This window comes from Bombus affinis, chromosome 5 (assembly GCF_024516045.1).
Source record: "Bombus affinis isolate iyBomAffi1 chromosome 5, iyBomAffi1.2, whole genome shotgun sequence".
Lineage (NCBI taxonomy): Eukaryota > Metazoa > Arthropoda > Insecta > Hymenoptera > Apidae > Bombus > Bombus affinis.
Genome location: NC_066348.1, coordinates 13,639,123 through 13,659,353, shown reverse-complemented (window position 1 = coordinate 13,659,353; position 20,231 = coordinate 13,639,123). Strand labels below are relative to the sequence as shown.

The following is a 20,231-nucleotide window of genomic DNA, read 5'->3' as shown; positions in this document are numbered from 1 at the left end:
CAAGCCCTGGCTACTGGGCTCGATCGTAGGATCGGTTTTGCTCTGCGTCGTACTACGGGATAGAAATGTTCGAATATTGTTAAAATTTCGGGGACCTTGTATCGTTGAAAAATTGGATCGAGTATCGTGGAAAAATTGACCATTTCAGAGATAAGATTTGTTTTTCCTTCTTTGAGAGATACATATATTTGCAATGATGGATGAAAGAAAGTTTAGGGGCTACAGACTGGTACGAAAAGATACTATGAACTGGAATTTTAATTTACGAGCGGAAAAGTCTAAGTATCGGGAAAGTTGCTTTGGATTTTGGGAGCAAAGGTTGTAAAGGTAATACGGATAATATCCGAATAATGACGTTTGCCTACTTCAAAGTTGAGGATTGCGAAGGAATGTCTAATTTCGTATATCGAGGAAATTTCAATTTTAGGATCATTGCGCGATAGCGTTCGTTTCTATAACGCAGTTAGATTTTAATTTATTATGAGAATACATTTCGATGTATCCATTTGTGGAGACTATGCACCAGTACCTACTCGAGAATCGCAGGCGTTCGTGTTCAGCCTTGAAGTCTCGCTTTCGAGTACCCAAGCACCACGCAGTTTCAACTTAGTATATTGTAACCTTAGTTTAGATTGAGCGTGGCCCAGGTTTAATATACCTGGGGTGCAACGTAGCTTAGACTCGGTGTAAGACCGGTCTAACGTATTTCGTACAGGACTAGCTCGGAAATTCCTGAACTCTAACGTAGCCTAGTCTTAACGTATTTTATCTTATCTTAGCTCCGCTAGTCCTTAAACGGTGTTACATGGGTTTCGTGTATCGCAGTTAGCGTAAACCGACTGTAATGCCGTATATTTCTAACCCGGTGCAAGTCGTGCGTATATTCTATAGTATACCGTGTAATAGTTTCGACATAAAACAGCTCGTACGTATAATATAGAACATTTTTATTACAGCATTTTCGAAAGAGACAACAAGAGGCGTAAAGAGATTTCAACACCAAATCGTTTGCCTATAAGAAATCCTTTACTTGCACCTACCGCCGCCCACGAAGTATTTGTTTTCAACATCCCAAAGTCACTTCGAATTAATATCGATACCTTAGCGACTCTTCTCGAAAATCACTTCTCGATTTAGGGAGAAAGCTACCGAAAGCCTACGAGAGAAGACTAAGAAACGAACTTTTTCCGCTTCTCGTGGAACGAGTGTGTACGCCCTCGGAGTATTCCATTCATAGTCACGCACGCTATCTGCCCACGTAAACGTTCGCGGCAACATTTATTCTTTTCTACAAACGCTACGAGTAACGCGTTATTTTTAATTAATACTGTCACTCACACCTACACCGGTCGTCCGAGATCTTATTACGCTGAAAGCGCAGTAGATAAAGACGGTACGGCGCGAACGAAGGAACGAGTGGCACGAGATATTTAGGTTGGACGTCGGTCGTGCATCGAGAATGTTTGAATCGAGCTGGAAGTATCTTAAAACAGCTAATATCGTGGCTCCGGCGAATAAAACGAAGTCTCGAGCATCGTATATCAGCCGACGAGTATTAAATGTACGATCGTTTAGAACCTCGTAATATTTCGTCTAACGATCCATTAAAGTGATTTCGATGTTCTCGAGTGTTCTTTATTTATCTCGAGGTAGCATAGCAACTTTTACGCGTTTCAAAGATGCGATATCGAACAGAATGTGTATATCGGGTTGCCATATAAATTCGCCCTGTTTCTAGGTATATTTACAGTTAGAGTGGAAGGCGAATATACATCTTGAGGGCATGAAATTTCTTTCGAAGCGACTCGTACGTTATGCAAATTGAAAATCGAATAACTGGTTAAACAAAATGTTTAACGTGGTTGAAATGGTAGGAAGTTTAATATACTTGGACCTAAACGATCGGTAAATATGTAAATGCACCTCCTCCAAAGTACCACGACGCTGTGATATTAATATTCTCGCGTTGTTATAAATATCCAATTTTCAAAAGTATCGGTCTCCTTCTTAAAATCTTCCAATGCTCATCACTCGAAAAACAGAGCTGCGTGTTCCTTCGGTCTCGCCATTGGAAGAGACAGGCAAACGGTGAAATAACGCGAAATTCTGCGAGGAAACGGCCGCGTGTGGGAGAAGTTGGTGGCGTTGGTAGTCTCGGGGGTAGTCGACGGCGGGTGGCGAGTCGCGTCGGGGTGCCGTGGCTCCAGTGACGTCACTGGAACGTCCGCGTAAGGGGCGGGGCCCCTCGAATCGATGAGCGTCGCGACGCCGGGGGCGGCGACGTCGACGACGAGTGTAACGAGCCGCCGCTCCCGACGCCGACGTCGACGTCGACGTCGAGGGACGGGGATTTTCAGGCCCGGATCTACGTCGTCGTGGCGGAAACGCGAAGCTCCGCGAGCCCCGCGGGTTCTCTCTCGACGCGAAATTCGATTTACGCTTCTTGTCGATGAGAGAGCATTCATCGACTTTCTCTTATTTTGCTTGAGAAATTCGGTTTTGCTTTTAAATATCGCCTTCCGTTTTTCTTCTCCTTATTGTTGCTGCTGCCTTCTTTCCTACGAGTGTTATTTCGTTGTTCGTGAAAGGAAAGTTGTTTGGTGATGTCGCACCATGTACTGTAGGTAGACTGAGGAATCCAAGATCTTGAATTAATCTCTTAGTTATTTTTCTCTTATATTTAGGTGATATCACTGGCTGGATTTTATCATTTTTGAAGGAGATATCGTTCGTTTTACAAATTTTACCGATTATAACGTTTGGAAATCTCGAAGTTGCCTCTAGTAGTACGATCTAGCAGTGGAAAATTGATTGCAAAGTACGGAACGATAATCTTTAGTGGTAGATTCATATATCAACTTCTTCGCACGACAATAATGGAAAGTTTGGGACAAGAGAGTAGTTGGTCGTTGGGGCACAGGGTGATGAAAATAGGGTCGGCACTTTTCGATTCATTAGCAACGTCGATCATTAGGGGTCCGCTCGTACATGTACACGCGACGAAATCACGTTAAAGCACGATAAAGCGAAATTAAAGGCCTATGGAGAGAGGCTGGTTAATTGAACGATGGATATAATTGATCGTAATTGCACGACGTTCGACGTCCAACGATTCGAAGGTATTTTTTGCGGCGAGTCAAGCGTTTGGTCCGCTGATTTTGTTTGCTTGTACGACTCGTACTTTTGTTTGCTGCTTTAACAAGTTTAATCGAGCATTGGAGAGAGCGTTCTGGAAGTTTGAGTTTGATTCGATTAGTGGCGTAGATTCTTGTTACGATATTTCACATTAAAGGAAGAAAGAAATATTTGGAAAAATAATACGCCATAAGATATTGGAAAAACACGGCTATTTTTCAACGCATTTCTCTCCTGTATTTTATCTTTATCCTTATCTTCTATCTGGTCGATGATGGCATACATTCTCCTAAATTAAAGATTCTTTTTACTTCGGCAAACTTTCTCCTAATCGATTCTTAAAATAAAGTTGCAGCTAGAAGAATTTATTTCGGACGATAATCGTCAACGTTAAAACCGGTGCTTCTCGCTTTTGCTTCTGTCTGCTTCTGTTTCCAAGTTTTTTCTTATTATTTAATTTGTACTTAACAATTTGTCCAGCTGGACATTTGGTAAATTTTTCTAATTTAATTGCTAAATAACATGTGGATGGCTACTCCAAACGGGATACCATTTTCGGCTTTGACTATTTTATTTCTTTAATGAGGTCAGTGGAGTGTTTTCTTTTTAGTCTTCTTTCTATGAGAGTTCTGCTCGCTTCGGTAGCCAGCTGGTTTGGATGTGTTGCCGTTCTTTCCTCCGAACTCGAAATTCCATAGAATTTTATTTGGCATCCTGTGTCGTTAAACACCCCATATAAATCTGCCCCAAAGATATGCTAAACAAACGACTGTGATTTAATATCAAAACTTATTCTGAGCCAGAATGCATTATCTTCAAACGCCGATTATCTAAAGACAAACGTCTTATACACTGGCATAAACTCTATCAAAAGCCTGTTCTATTTGCAACAAAGGTGCACAGAGGGTGAAACTCTGGGCTGGCCAGTTGATTATCGGCGAATTAGAGGGTTAATGCTGTCGGCGAACGGTCCCATTCAATGTTTGTTACTGTATTACAAGACAATTTCCTTCCGAAGGCCATACACGGAGCCTCAGATCCGGTAGCCCGATAATCGCAGGTGCATAATGCGCCTAATTGGTAATTAAAGGTCTCGCCAGTAGTGTATACACTGTGTGCTCCGCCCTCTCTCTACCTCTCTCTCCCTCTCCCTCTGTCTTCCGGAGAAGATCATGAAGCGTCATGCAAACCTAATATCGATGGTATTACACAACGTACATAGCACCGTGTCTGTCGGGCCCTGATTCAGACCCGACGGTTGATCTTTTAAGGGAAGGCAGAGGGGCCGCGAAAGGCTATTAAATCGCTGGATGGGCCGGGCTAGCGGTTACGAGTAGTCGCTCGTTGGAAATCTGTAATTAGCGTTGTGGGTATAATGGTACGGAGATAGAACGGAAGACCGTTTTTTTCTATTAATCCCTTTCGTGGGTTTAAATCGCTGTAAGGAAAGAAAAATTTGTACGTATGCTGCTATTAATTGTAGTAGGCAATATTTATATATTTTTTCTAAGAGCTTGTTTATTTCCTAATGAAAATAGAAAATAGCTCTGTATCCTCAGTCGTGAATTTTTATTCCAAAAATAATGTAGCGATTATACAGGTAGAAGCCTTAAAAAGAAAACCTTCATTTATTTCTCCATCCGCGCGTCGTAGATTTTGTATACGATGAATTGCGTTGCGCCGAGATTAGTCTTGAACCATAAACGTAAAACGTAGGACCCACAGCCTATAAATAGATAACTAATCTGTGGTAAGAACGTTTCTTTAGGGGTAAGAAAGCTTCGTTTGATCTTTCTTTTAAATTATATCCGAATTATTTATAGACAACTTCGGATCAGGTTTGTGACTTTATAATAAAAAAACTCAGCTAAAATGTCTCCGTTTTATCTTCAATGTACGATCCGTTTAACGTTTCTTTTTAACGATATCTCAGTTAATTATAGTAACATAGGATTGTGAATCAGATTTGTTCCCTTTAGTCCTGCATCAATCGCGCGACATGGTCGCGACGTAATCACGGTGCCGGCGTACAAGCGATGTCGCTGGCTGTGTTCCAAAAATCGGCGATACACGCGTGGTAAGCAACTCTCGAGACCGAGGTACAGGGGTGTCGTTGGCTCGTTGGGACGAGCATAAATTCCCAGGCACGTTTGCTCGGCTTGGCGCCCGCTGTTTGCACGGCTCTCCCCTCTCCCTCTATGGTTAATTCCCGTTCGAAGCATCGACTGTATCGAATATTGTTCCAGCTATTATCGCAATGAACGCCACGGAGCGGAAGTGTAAGCGATTCACCGTGATCATCATCATCATCATCATCATCACCATCATCATCATCATCATCATCATCATCATCATCATCATCATCATCATCATCATCATCATCATCATCCTGGGCTTCATTTTATATCTCGATGTTCAGTAGCGAATATGAGAAACGTCTTGGAAAAATTAAAAGTCGATGGTGTATTCATCTTACTTTATCGTCTTATTTATTGTTTTATCGGATGAATTTTTGTTATTGGGTTTTTTTTGATGGGGCAATAGGAATTTAACCTTGCATAGGTAATTTGGGTTGTTCCTAGCTTCAGCGAAATTTCATTGATGAATCTGTTCGAAGATAGCGTTCGTTCTTCCTGAAAACCTTTTCAAACGTTCGAGTTGTAAACTGATCGTATAACAGAGTATAGACTCTTCGAGTAAGTATCTGAAGATTTGTTAACGTTCTTTGAAATCCTAGAACAGTCGAACAGCCTGGAACAAAGAGAATAATAGGCATGGACATGACGTGTTCGTAACATGTTTTTTGAAGTACGACCAGTTGGAGCAATTATCAGTAATGTTAAGGAAATAGGAAACAGCACGTTCTTCGGGTTTTTGTTCTATTCTTAATTCTAGAAACTTGTAATTTACTGCTGTAAGACTCTCGTAAAGTTTCCAATTACAAATATGTCGAGAGTATTATCATTCTTTGTTATCACCGCTGACGAGTAGCACGCGATCTACCCAACAAAATTTCATACTATTAATAACGGATATAGCCCTCATACTATATAACAAAAAAACAACGAATTTTGTTATTAAAAACATCATCAATATTTCCTCTCACGCGTATAAAAAATCTTTTAATCGGACAGGATTCTGCCAGGTTCGCTCGATTATCCACACAAACGACGATACATCGCTTAAACGAGGCAGCTCGAGCAACGGTTTTGCTTGTTTTCGAGAAAAAAAAACGCAACCTAATTAAGAGCGTTTAGCTGGTTTTAATCCGGCCAGCAGCCGGTGTATAATGGTTTTCCAGCTCGCCACGGAAGGGTTAATCTTTTATTAGCCGGAAAGTGACGTTTCCCTTTTTCACGGGGAGCAGCTTACACTTTTGGCATCGGTCGAAAGACGAGTAACGTTTCTCGCATCGACGCGTGATCATCATGGTCGCTCAACTGTCGTGTCCCTTTTACGTACACGGATCTCTATTCCCCTAATTTCGTCTTCCACCCCTTTGTCCCTTGTCGCGGCGCACCGAGCAGCCTGTTAATTCGCTATTTACACGCGCGCCCATTAATTCAGCCGCCGCTAGGCGTTTAATATCGTTCCGAAGGTAATCCGCGAGGTTATTAAAAAAGCAGCAGTCGAGGGAGCAAAAATTCAAGCATTAAAAACGGAACCACCAACCCTCCCCTCCTTTCTTTCTCATTTCTGTCCCTTCGAAATAAAATCCACCGAATAAGCGCTCATTTGCATATACGTGCCAGCGAATAAACAGCACAGGCCCTTCGCGAGTATATATTTTCGAGCGTAGGCGAGCATCCGGACAAGTTTGCGTAGATTGGAGCTCGTGTTCCTTTTTCTGGGCTTGCCTCGGTCGAAATTAATTCTTTGGACATTTTATGGCAGAGATTTTGTTTTCTTCTATATTCTAGTATTGGTAGCAGGGTACAGTATTGGTTTTTTTGAAGGTCGTGCAATCCTTGATAGCGAAACGTTAATATTTGGGATAAGATTGGCCGTGATTGTTATTTCTTTGGACATTGAGCGAGATAAAAAAGAAAATATGGCTACGAGCTTGTTTTTCTTTTTTTTTTCCAAGATGCATGGCTCCATTGTGTGGTAATGCGCATTTACATTTTTACATTTTCATTTTACATTACACTGTGGTAACGAAGTAACATAATAATTGCAAATGCGTTTCCGACCAACATCACTAAATTTTTAGGTGGAAGGAATAATCGTAATTGGAAGGCGTGTCAAGTGGCCTCGAATTGGATAGCTGTTATTTCCTAAACGTTCGCTTTTAGGAGAGGATAATAAATTCACGATAGAATTTAGGCGTTGAAACGAGAAGTGGCTTGTCCTTTCACGTTCTAAAAGTTTCAGAAGTGGCCACTGAGGGTGTCTGGCGTACTTTCTAAACACTCTGAAATAAAATGTATACAGTTGTCAAGAACGGTACTCTCTTAAGTAGCCCCTCTGCGTTTTCTCACTCCGTCAATGTCTTTCGTCAGCTTTGTCACCTACAAATTTTCTTTACCCATAAATTGATTGCCAGCCCTAAACCCACCCTTCCTCTTACTATTTCAATCCCTATTCTGTTCATGCTATTTTCTCTACTTTTCCTCTTTTCCCATAATGCTTTCAATATTCAAACCCATAACCCCCGTATCATTTGATTCTCTCCTTACTGTTAACTAACTTTTATATCAAAGACCATCGATCAACAAATCTTCGTTCTATAAAACGCAAGGTACGAGACAATATCAAACGCTGCAAGTTATCTGGAACTTAATCAAATTATTCAAATCACAGCGAAGAAGTTCGTCTCTTTCTTCATTTCCATTGCTCGATAATTCCACAAAGTTGACGTTTTTCGAGCGCGGAGTATTCGCCGCGGCGAGATTGTAATAACGACGCGGGTCACGATGCAGCAGTCCAGTCTGGATGGTAATGCGTGTATAAATCAGAGCGATATCAGAGCAGTGGCTTGTTTCACTGTGCGGCAACCGAGATGCATTGCACCCATGCCGGGTATAGCGAAGGGTGGCGCAGGGCTGCGGCCGCGACTGTTTATGGTCGTTGAAGTGAGGAAACCATGGCCTGGTCAAGCCGAGGCTTCGACCACCGGGGCGTAGTTGAACCTTAATTGAAACCTACGTTCAATTAGACCCGTCTTAACGACCGTCGACCGTGCCACGACCGTCTCGTCGACAGACTGTAAAGCTGAATTTTAACGCGTGCCATGATGTACGCGTTGTTGAAGAAACGATTGCATCATAGTCGCCAGTTAGTTTACCTGATTTTCACACGATTAGGGCCATTTAGGAGGTTCCTGGGAAGTCTTTCTCCTCGGAGAAGGTTTTATTGGTAATTTTGGTTCTTATAGCGAGTTACGAAAGTCTTTGTACTTTACGCGTGAAAATCTTATTTTTACTAAAGTATTTCCATTTCAATAAAGTAATTTCACTAACTCTTGTTGCGAAGATTAGGGAGACTAGGTAAAGTCATTTATAGGTTTAATGCCGTTTAGACGGTTCTTGGGAAATCTTTCTTTCTCCAGAAGGTCTTATTGGTATTGGTAATTCTGATTCTTTTAGTGATTTACGAAGATCTTCGTACTATAAGTATGGATACGTTATTTTTCTATAGTAAAATTTCATTAAATTTTATTCTCAAGGCTAAGAAGACCAAAGAAGAGCTACTGCGGGTCATAGAAATTAGTTAGTCTACCTTACCATTATAGGTTTACAGTCGTTTAGATGGTTCTTGGAAAATATTCCTTTTTCTAGAAGGTTTTATTAGTATTGGTAATTTTGTTTGTCATAGTCAGGTACGAGGGTCTTAAATAATTTATAAGAACGTTGTTTTTATTTAAACAAAATTCCATCAAATTGTATCGTAAAGGATAAAAAGGCGAATTACGAGCTACTTGAAAGACAAAACTATGTATGATAAATGTATGTAGGAAATGAATTACGTGATAGATATTTGTTCAACGAATGGATGGCAGTAGGTGAACAACAACATAGCCATGGTGGTTGACCGGCACTGGACTCGTTCGTGACATCATTGATGATCGGTGATGTCGGAATTAATTGAAACACTTTATTCGGATAAACAATTACATTCGCAAAGTACTCGCTATTTTTAGTGCCGTAATGACAACGTAAACTACTAAATGTATCAGAAAGGGTTTAAACAATTCCATTTCGATCAAAAGAACACTGAATCATCATGAAATCAAAGGAACACAATTTTCGTCGAATGCTGATAACAAGAAAACATACAGCGATCATTCTGAGCTCGTTTTGAAGCGTATAGCTGCTACTTTCACAATTCGTAGCAGTTTTTCACATAGAGGTTCTACATCGCGTGAGAGAGTGGGAAAGCGAAGATGCTTCTTCGTTCCGGTATAAACTGCTACGAATTCCGAAAGTAGCGGCTTTACGCTTCAAAACGAGCCCAGAATGATCGCTTTATAGTTCTCTCGTTACGAGATTATAACAAACAGTTTAGACGTCAGCGATTATTCGATGAAAATTGCGTGTTCCTTTAATTTTGCATATCAGTGTAGAGATTAGAATGTATGGAGCGGAAAGAAGCGACAATAATTCAGTGCTACAGATAAGATATACAAAACGTGTTAATTGAATTCTAGTTAAAAATAAAATACAACTAAATTCTCATTGAACGTGTGAAATTTTCCAACTTCCATTAATTACGATCATTTATAACGTCACTTGTTTAAGGTGAGCGAATTAGTTTGGTATCGAAAACACAGAATTCCGGTGGTCGCTTATCGGCATTCGTGCAAATAAGACGGCGTTCTATCTACGGCGATTACCGTTTTAATATATTTCACGTTATCTATCCGAAACCTTTACCGTTCGTTTTATATTTTTCACCTCGGTTGCTGTAATACGTGTCGCTCGAGTATATCGTAAATTCCGTGTACTTACCGTTTTTCCCTACTTTAATCTCCTCGGGGTTGGACTTATCGAGGTCAGGAAGGGACGCAATTATTTTGTACATTTTTTTATTTTCTGTTACATTCGAAGATATTAACCGAAGTTGATAATATTACGGAAAATATTTTTAAATATCTGAGAAAGATAATGTATAATGTTTGTGTGTAATTGTGGAATTTCTGTGCCTTCTTAAAAATTGGATGTATACGTTTTGCTGATTTTGTTGGTTTGCTGGAACGATAACGCAAGTATAGGAAGTATATTTTTTAGAATATTGGTGTGAAATATAGAAGATATTTTTCTTTCTTTTACGATTTAGTTGACAATTCTAATTTCTAATTACATATTCTTTATATGTACTGCTCCCTTTAAAAAGAGGGTTTAAACTAGCTTCGTATTCTTCGTACAATAAATAGCATAATTTTTGTTGCGAAATTACGACACTCTGCTAGATTTTTATCAATATTTATATTATCTCGCTGTTACTTTTTCCCCATATAAAGTTTGTTAAATATATTTCTAAAGAATGAAACGATATAGGGGATATTACGGGATGTATATATTTTCGATGAGAATGAAATCGAAATTGCTCTAATGAAATTTTGTCCAAAATATTTTATACACCTCGTACGACAGATATGTAGGTAAAAATTTTCTACGATAGGTTTTCAAATGGTCTCGTATACTTTCGTATGCTGCATATGATTTGAAACGGCATTTTTTTTCAGCGTGGTACCGTTAAACGTCTCCGGTGGTTGTCAAAGTTCCAGTCGCGTCGGTTTAAAGCTCGGAGCGTGGAATTTGTGGAAACGACGGAGCAAATCCAAAGCGTTTCGCGGAATACGGCAGTTTTCACCACGAAAGCGCAGTACGTGATATCTACGTGACGTAAGCACACGAGGTCACGAATGCAGTCGTACGAGTGCCGTGTCGACGAACGACGTTGATAGCTATTCCCCTCGGTTTCTGAGAAACTGACTTTTCGGGCATCGGTGACGTTCTCGGACGACCTTTCCGAGTATTCTGGGAAAACGTTCCTCTCGTCTTGCGCAAACTTTTACGATCTTTCGTAACTTGGGACCGTTTCGTTTCTTTAAATTACTAGCTCGCACGGTAGAATTTTAAGAATTTTATATAGAATATTATACTAGCTGATTTAAATACCTTAATTTCTCTATTCCGCGATGCAAAGCAACGTGGAACGTTAAACAGAGTCGTAATTTAAAAACCCGTCACTTCCAAGTGTTCCCATAAATCTGAAACGAATTCCAGCATCCTATTTGTTGCTGATCGAAGCCCTCGATTAGAAAAATTCCAGCATATCGAACACACGTATCTCGAAGATCCACTGTCGTGCCGCGATCCTTAATTCTCAATTCGAACCGAGACGTTTCGTCATTGTCGACGTACGTGGTAAAAGTAATCTACGTTGGAAGTTAAATAGGAACGCAATAATCGACGCATTTGTCTTTTGTCTAAGAAGCGTTCTATCTTACTGTTTGAAAAATCATCTAAACTTGCGTCTCTTCCGTCAGCTACGTTGTATGCATATTTATTTGTACCCAAGCTCTCGATCCAAGAGACACAAGTTGCAAAGAATGCCGAAGCACTGGAAAAATTCACGATTCTTCGTAAATAACACGAACGTCTCGCGATCCTCGAGCCCAAAATTGCTGTTCCGCTTATAAATAAAGGGAGATTCAGAGTGCAGAGAGAGAGAGAGAGAGAGAGAGAGAGAGAGAGAGAGAGAGAGAGAGAGAGAGAGAGAGAGAGAGAGAGAGATTCGTATCTGGACAACAGAGGAGATTCTCGGAATTTTCGGCGCGTATAATCCCGCATTCGGCAAAGTGAAGAGCGTGCCTGACCAGCGACCATTGTCAAGCCCTAATTGAAGCGTACATTCAATTAGACGCGCCTTAACGACCGTCGACACACCTGTAGAGCATACATCCCTCGCTCTATAGCCGTTATCAATCACGATCGCAATCAGGGATCCGTTTTTGCGTCCGCGTGGAATACGCGCACGCGTCACCGGATGAACACGATTATCGTAAATCATAGTCCTTCCGATTTTTCCTGCTTGTACCGCGGTTTAATGGAAATTGCGAGTCCTAAACATAGAGACCAGAACCGATAGAACGTACCGATCGTGTACGTTATTCCAATGTGGATATTCACCGGTGTTAGCAATTTTTACATCGGACTCACGGTCGATCGATCTGGTTGTTGGAAATGTTTCGTTTGGTCCGGGTAAGAACGTGGCCAGTCGTGGAAGATTGTTTCGAGACGATGTGCTCGGTGATATTAGATCTCACGTTTCGGGAAGCTTTTGGCTACCGTTAAATTGGTTTTCCTTGGGAACGTGAACGAAAAAGGCTGATAGCGTTGGATAGATGTTTCAACGGGGTTGGTTCGCATTCCCCGAGTTTACTTGTTCGTGCACATGTTTCTCGATATCTGTACATAAAGTTATTTTTCGAGAGACCTAGTTAGGTGGTTGAGGTCTTCGTACAATAGTTCTTTTCTTCTTAATTCGACATCTTCTTTTCTTCATTCGTCTTTAATTTTCCGTAGATTTAGAAAAGATCTGTGGATAGTCTGAGGGATAAACAGCGTTAAAATACATCATGATTTTACATGTTTGGCAGAACTGTTGGTAATACTCGCTGGTACTGCTCTCCAACTTCCTTACGTTCGCATCAACTCGATATTTCAAATTTCTGCTTAGATTTACATCGTCAGAATCCAAATCACAGACCATATAACTTCTCTGTTCTTTCATTTCAAAATTAATCCTTACTCGCATCAAATATGTAAGAATTTTCCTAGTTCCTATGGTAATTATCATTTCCAAATATCTTATCTACCTTCAGAGAATTTTTCTAATTCCTGAGAAAACAATCAACCTCCCACCATGTCGTATCTTCAACGAAAAATTTCTCTAATCGTCTTTGATGATAAATCGGTATTCCTCTACTGCCTATATTATATCTCCAAAAAAAAAAAAAAAAAAAAAAAAGAAACTACGTATTTCAATATCGAAATTCGCTATTCGATGTATCAAAGTTGCAGGAAATAAGACAGATGCAAGGGAAGACGTAGCGGTGGATACGTCGCGTTATTAGCGTTTCTCGGGCATTTGCATAAACGCACGTTACGGGGGAACAGGTTTTACACTAATTCGCGCTAAGGATACGTTATCGAAATCGTTTCGATTGACGGTCGCTACGTGTAACTAAAATACTAAAGTGGCGGTCTTGCGCCTCCGGACACTTTCCGTGGCCGCCGTTCCGCTCGCTGTTTATGCCAAACAAACTGGTGGCCCGCTTGACTTAATTTAATCGACGATCAAGATTGCACGAAACAGCCCGCAGGTTGGAGAAACCGGAGAGGGCAAATTGCATCTTCTTGAACCCGGGATGTTGCGAGTTTCATTATGTTGCGCGATGCGAAGAACAGCTCCCTTCGCGTTTCATGATTTTTTACGATTTCTCTTCGTCATTGGTAAACGTTCTGCTTCTGTGCGGCACGTGAATCACGTGATTTATATTTCTCGAGACACCGTGCGACGCTTGTTTCTTTACGAAGATTTATCTACATGTCCTCGCTGTATCTTTTACGATATCCCTAATTTTTTCTTTGAATCTTTACGAAGACTTTTATTAAGTTGTTTTCCTTCGGACGTTGTTGGCAATTCTTCCGTCTTTCTTAGTTGGTGTCTATGTTTCTTTCTTTTCTTTTGTATTTTTCTTCAGTGCTGTTGTATCATACTATCGAGGTTTCTATTTTTGCCATTTGAAGTTCAATTTCGTTGAGCATTGCGCACGCGATGTACCGAGAGTTCCGCAAGGTTTATGCCACGGTTAACAATAATGCCGAATTTTCAGAACTAAAGTTTTAACGCTACGACTACCTGCGTATCAGCAGCGAGCAATTTAACGGATTTGCCTTTAGCTCGTTAGCAGCACTTCTCCATAACAAAATAGCCGAGGCCCTGTTATTAACCTTACAAGTCCCGAATGGTCATGCGACGACTAACCTAACGGTTCCCAGTAACGTATTTCCTATCCTCTTGGATATTCCACAAGGATATACATTCCATCGCCTTGACGTACGCACCCGCATGAGGTACGTTTTCACGTGACAATAAATCATGACATCATTTTATGTTCATGAGGCTGAATATGATTTCTGTCATAGTGAAAACTATTTATCACGTTGGACCCTATTGTCGCCACGCTACCGTTACGAAATTAAAGTAGATTTGATTTTCTGCGTGATTTTTCCGTGATTGATCAGCGACAATGTTACAACAGCACAAGCCATGACTTTTACCATCGCGTGAAAATGTACCTGTAGGTTACAAAGGAAGGAAGGTTACGAGATATTAAAAATCCTAAGACCGCGCATTTTCGACAGAAGTGCGATTGTACCGTAGGAAATCCAAATTAAATCGCTATCATCTGTTATCAGCTCTGTAAATCTCTTTGCACGTCGCAGCATGGTTTAAGTATCGCGACCACATCGCTATTTCCGTACACATACACGCATACTCCATCAGTTTTCCGTGTAAATACAATCAAAGATCACAATCAATCAATCGTAACCAATCTATTTGTTACAATCACACATCGCGATAGCGAACACGACTGGTTACACCTCTTGATCAAACGCGAACCTTTCCCTCGATTTTACTTTGCTTCGATTATTTCTTTATACCATTTTTCTAGACTTTTTACCTTTTCCCTAATGTGATTTGGAGCGTAATTTGTTCTCGATATTTTGTTTTGTATCTTTTTTAGAGCGTGCGACTTGTTTTTCTTTGTTTGTTTTTATTGGAAATACTTTTTAGAATCCTGTACTGCTTAAATTTTCTGTTATTCGGAACTCGGTCTTGCTTTAACGGTTTACATACGGTCGAAGCTAAATACAATCTCCTGAATTTAATTAATTTAATTTTAAATTAATGCGATCTTTTCCTCCTTAAAAAAGGAAAAAAGAAAACGCGAAACATAATCGATCGGCAACGCAGTAAATTCACAGAATGTCCAGAGTCACGATCCGAACGATCTGTTTCACGTTGCAAAATCGGGAAATATAACGAATCGATAGAACAATAAATTCACAGAAAATGTTCGACAAACGATCTGAAAAATCTGCTTCTCGTTTCGTTTCGGCTGCGACGCTGTTCGGCAAAAACGAGATCCGCGGAACACAGACAGGTAAGGTTGTTCGCGTGTGCACCGGGACAAAAGTAGAAACGAGTCGGGGAACAGGAAGAAGAGTACACGAAGAAACAGCGAGACAAAGGAGAAAAGAGAGAAAAGAAGGAGCGCGTGCTTTCTTCGAGAGAGGTTCGTCGCGGTTGCACTTCCGGTTGTTGACCCGCTTCTCGAGGTTTCAGGATCGGCCAGTTCTTTCAGGGCCTTTTATCTCTCGCCTTATTATTATTTGCATCCTGCGCCAACTCGCGAGAAACCGACTCGCACCTACGGAACACAACCTCGTTCGTTTCTTCGAAAGTCTCGTTTCCGTCGTTGCGGTCACCGCGCCGGAAACCTCGGATAACCAATCTTCGACGACACGAACAGGATCGTCCCTTTCTCGATTTTTATTGTTCGATGATTCTCCACTCTATCCCGATCGCAGCTGTTAAAGAATCATCTTCAGGGATATATTTTCGGTTGAACTTCAATTTCGAAATAATTGCGAACAAAGCTGTTTATATAAATTTTAAGAAAGCGGAAGCTGCGTTATCGTGGAAGATCGGCTTTTCCAAAAAATTGTTCGCTTTTCGTTTACTGATTAATTTATCCGTTTATTGGTTTACGATTTTTGATTATCGGCGTAATCACCGGCATTCTTTTGAAAGAATAACTGCTTTTTTTTAACAAGTAGTTAATGACGACAGAAAAACATAATTATCTGCTATAACGAAATTATAACGCTTTATAAATGAATTCATAATAGAAAATAAATTTACATCTGAATTAAGTTTAGAATTTCTCTGATGCATTTAACATAGTCATCGACCTGAAAACAATGCTCACTTCAATTTCCTCGTCACAAAAGCACCTTATCGCGTATCACGTGTCGTCGTTTGCAATTTTCCGGCGAAATTCGCGCGAAGGGAACATGATTTCTAGCTGCGTTGCTCGTCGCTTCTAAGGGCGCGTTTACCGTGAATATTTATTGATCGGCACTGGAATCGATTCATGGAGATCCGGCCAGATTACGCTTCTGCCTGTCCTATCTCTTCCGTGGAAATTTATTCGGTGATTTTAATAAAATATTTCGGGTCACTGGGGTCCGCGATAAGCCAGCTTCGTCACTTTGAATAGTCGAACCAGCAGCTGGCTCAACTTTCGACCTAGCCTTTGGACCTCCCTTTCGTTAAATCACGAATAATTGACCATCGGAGATTATATCTGAGCTTCGTGAGTTCTGCTGATATGCTCGAAAAGTATAATCGGAACCAAACTATTGTTTTATGGATACTTTTGAAATCTCGAATGGAAAATTATAAAACCCTATAACGTGGAAAGTTCGAGAGTTGGAAAAACGATGCAACCTGAAGGCTAAATTAACTTGTAGTCTTTGTAGAGCAAATTTGAATATACAAGGTATTACGTAGTAGTTGTAGCTGGTGATACAGTCGAGAAACTGATTCTATAAGAAAAAGAAAGAAAGAAGAAAAAGAAAATGAATGATATTTTATGATACGAAACTTTGTTCTTGAGACGGTTAGTTGTAAGCATTCGGTTGCCGTGTATACTGTTAACTCCGTTTAAGTTTTATTTACACGGTCGTATAAAACTGATTGCGTACTTTAAAGAAATTATAAGAATCGAGAAATATGAAAAGGCAAGGTTGTGTTAGCTCTTGATAGAACAAAGAACGTGTTAGGAAGTTTTCATAAAAGTTCAAAGAATTGCGTGTTTAACAGAAGAGAAAACGTTTTCAACTATTTCTAAGGTAATAAAATTTATCACGTGTGAATATACGTTCATTGTGCAATAAGCGCGTGTAACGAGATTTTTCAACGCATTCGCCGCTATTAAAATACACGGGCACCCGTTACTCGTATTTTTCTTTCATTAGAAAGAGCCTAAAATAATGTTTATTTTCATACACTGCCTGCTGTTTCGTTCTTTCTTTTCTAATTATTTTGTCGATACGCGCAAACTCGAAAACACAATAATTATTGTTTACAATCCAAATAAAATAATTGAATCGACGCGATACATATATCGCGCATACGCCAATAACAGCGATCGCGTTAAATCGAAATGCAGTTAAGTACCAGGCAAATATTTCATTGGAACGTTGCAGAGAAAAATTTTATTTTTCCTTTCCGATTTATCTTCTCACATAGAATCAATCTTCGCTGATTGTACCGTTTGTTACGATACATCCCGTATGTATACGAAGGTTTTCTTTCGACGCAGAGTGGATAATTCTTAATCGCTGGATGAAAAATTCTGCGTAAAATATCAAGGGAAAAAAACTGTCTGGCGTGGATATACCGATCGAACGCTTTAGTGACTTACGACGAACAGAAGGCCGATTAATATCCAACAGTAATTACCTGGAAGTGCCACTCAGCTACATTGCTGTTTTACCGTACAGTAGATAAAGTCACCGACAGATGTGTCCTACTTTCGAGAGGTTTCAATTTTCAAGGGGGCAAACTTATGGCGTTAAGATTTTCGTCAATATTTGCCATTCAAACATTTTCAATATTCAATTTCGCATATCTGGCTTAAAAATGCTGTAAAAAGGAAAAGAAAGAAATAACTTAATATTAAATCGACGTATATGAAACGTCACTTTGCCAAATAGAATTTCAACATCAAACTGTGTCTTCAAAATATCGTCAACATTCAGCACGTTGATCTTCCAGCGGTTAACCAGTTTCGTTATTCTACATGTACGAGAATTATTCAGTTTCTAGTTCGATATCGTCATTTAATCTTATCGATTCGCAATGATGGAAAATTTCACGGATGGTATCGGCTGTTCAAACTGGAACAGCATCGAAGAAAACGATATTTTGCGAAACCGATACGTCAACCGAAACCCTCTAAGCCGCCCCTCGTAAATAATTCAAGCTGTTCAGCTATGGGACAACTTCGGTGCGAAATTATTTTCGCCAACGCGAGTTACAAAGTGGCTGAAAAGCCATTCCTGTCCTGGAGACACACACAGCTTTCCATTCTCCCTTCTAAATATAATTTATATCCAGCACCAACGCAACTCTCTGTGTGCTCGACAACGAGAGCAAAAAAAGAAAGAAAGAAAAAAGAAATTAAAAAAAAAAAAGAAAAAAAAGAGGAGGCGAAACAAAAAGAGAAAACGTAGAGACGAGGGGAGAGCGTTGAACGATCGTGAAACCTTATGTCGTTGGTTGTTCGTCCATAGAGAAGCAAGCAGAGCTGGTTTCTCGTCGTTGGGTGCCTCTCGAAATTACCCCCTCGATTTTGGACGACACAAAAGCCACGCCATGGACCGGGCTGCGCCTCCGAATATCCGATCTCACCAGCGAGTAACTCTTTGTACACGGAGGTCAGAGGCCCGTCTGCGCGTACCACGCGTGCACGCGTATTTACATGCGAGGTTAAGGGAGAGAAACGAGAACTGCTGCGTTCTCTCTTAGATGAGTTATTGCGACGGCGGCAACCTCGAATCATCGGGGTGTGGAACCTCGTGGTCGAGGGAGCAGCTCGTACCCTCGTAAACGTCGACCAAGCTTTAATTCGACAGGGCTGGATGAAAGTTTTAATCGATTTTTGGAGGATATAAAAGAAACGTATTTTGTAAAACGTAAGAGCGTGCGAAATTTATTTCAAAGTTATTGCTATTCAATTTTAACAAAGACGAGGTGATTTTGGAATCTAGCGATCGATGCTATTTCCCGATCAGTTTAGGATTTTTTAACGAAGATCGTTACAGACGTTGAATATCGTAGTTGGATGAAACTTTTAATAAAAAATTGAAAGCGTTTCTTTTTTTTATATAGAGCGTAAGAAGCGTATAGGAGACCAGAGTTAAGAATTACATAATTCATTCAGATTTATTCATAGTTTCAGTGACGCATACGTTATTATCGCCTATCTATATGTTCGCTTTTATTGCGATCTTTTTCCGTCTTTTTGAAAGTAGTCGCTGCAAGATCAATGCACGGTTTGACAAAACGCTAAACGTTACCTCCCTCAAACACGAATTCATGGAAACCGCTTGAAAAATGGAACAAAAGGACAGCGAAACGCGTCGATAAGCTTACAACAACGCGAGTTACTTCGTCGAATCGACGAACGAAATACTCATCGCCCCGATAGATTTCCAGCGTCCCCATTGAAATGTGTTCACACCAGGGCCAGAGATAAGTATCGTCAGTGAGGGTGTGCAGGTTTCACGCAGGGCTTTCCCACGACCGATTAGATTTATCGTTTCGGGATAAAGAGACGAAACGGGTGAAACAGAGACGAATAGAATTCGCGTCGATTCAACCAGGTACATGCGTCACGCGGAGAAGTGTTTTCACCCAATGAACCGTTCTCTCTCTCTCTCTCTCTCTCTCTCTCTCTCTCTCTCTTTCTCTCTTTTCTGATGGAAAGTGCAGACTGACAGCGATAAACAGCTTTCGCTATTTTCTCGATAATCGAGGAACCTTCAACGGGGAGAGGCCGCGTACCCAGGCCATTGTACCACGCCAACGTATCGCTCCACCGACTCTACTTTGATCTCTCGCGGCTTTTATACACCCGTGCCACTTGGAAAAACGCTTCCCTTTCGAACGAGCAAACACTTTCGCCGTCGAGGGAGCTCGTCGCTTCCTGAACGGACACTTTCGATGCAACTCATTGCCAGCCACCTCTGCTGACTTTTTCTTTTACGAGCAGCTGTCGGCTTCGCTCGAAAGGAAACAGCGTTCCACGTGAATACGATCAGAATGTTGAAAACGAGAAATTGGGTTATACAGGATATACCATTTAGACGTTGGGATATATACACGGCGCAACTGCACAAGTTGCAGGCAAAAAGAGTCTGAAAAATGTCGGACGGTTTTATGACCTTGTGCACATCCTACACATGTTTCTGGGTCTGTCGAGCTTCACGATCATCTGCACTCGCTTC

General features: G+C 40.7%; 1 protein-coding gene and 1 long non-coding RNA gene across 3 annotated transcripts in view; both read left to right on the top strand.

Annotated features, from left to right (window-relative positions):
- Nucleotides 1–20,231, top strand: part of LOC126915993 (serine/threonine-protein kinase NLK) — a 218,200-nt gene that overhangs the window by 39,805 nt on the left and 158,164 nt on the right. The window lies entirely within an intron of this gene.
- On the top strand, nt 8,634–18,903 carry LOC126916056 (uncharacterized). Its single transcript, XR_007710413.1, has 2 exons — nt 8,634–11,799; nt 11,848–18,903. It is a non-coding gene; the product is annotated as an uncharacterized LOC126916056 (long non-coding RNA).